Genomic DNA, 890 nt, shown 5'->3' with positions numbered 1-890 from the left:
CTTATGGACTGTGATTATATACCTATTTATTTAAACCCATTCATTGATTATGGCTCGACATAGAGTCAGACTTTAAACGTTAAACTATATATACTATTATATATATGTGTACATGTCTCTCTACACAACACTTTTATTTCACTTATTAGTTTTCCCTTTTGTCATTTGACTTAACTGTTTAATTGTATAACTTTGATCACTGCTTAAGAAGAACTATTCTTTTGCTATGACTAAACATATTTTAAACTGCGCTCCTATTGTTTTAAGTAATATCTGTTTGACAAAAATGCTTACAATATAGTTTATTAAACAATTGACATTAAATATACAACTGTACTTTTTGATTTAATTATTACTTTATTACATTAGTACTTGAGTAACTCAAGGCCCTGTGCTTTAACAACAGTTTATTATATTTCGAGCACTTTTCGCTGTAGGCGGATTGTCCGTTCGGGAATCGACTTTCTCCCGAGATGACAGATATCTAGACACTCAAACTCAGAATTCGAATTTCCGATTTCAACACACATACGAGAACCGGACATACACGCCCGGGGCATGGTCTGCGATCCGACGTAATCGGAATGCCTACTTAACTAGCTACTTGCGTACGAGCGACTTACACTGCCACTGCATCCGTTCGGGAATCGACTTTCTCCCGGGATGACTGATAGCTAGACACTCAAACTCAGAATCCGAATTTCCGATTTCAACACACACACTCAAGAACCGGACATACACGCCCGGGGCATGGTCTGCGATCCGACGTAATCGGAATGCCTACTTAACTAGCTACTTGCATACGAGCGACTCACACTCCCACTGCATCCGATCCGCCGCAAGCGGATTGTCCGTTCGGGAATCGACTTTCACCCGAGGTGACTGATAGC

The sequence above is a fragment of the Acyrthosiphon pisum genome, unplaced genomic scaffold (genome assembly GCF_005508785.2).
Source record: "Acyrthosiphon pisum isolate AL4f unplaced genomic scaffold, pea_aphid_22Mar2018_4r6ur Scaffold_20960;HRSCAF=22641, whole genome shotgun sequence".
Classification (NCBI taxonomy): Eukaryota; Metazoa; Arthropoda; class Insecta; order Hemiptera; family Aphididae; genus Acyrthosiphon; species Acyrthosiphon pisum.
The sequence above is the reverse complement of the archived record's forward strand: the minus strand, read 5'-3'. Positions refer to the sequence as shown.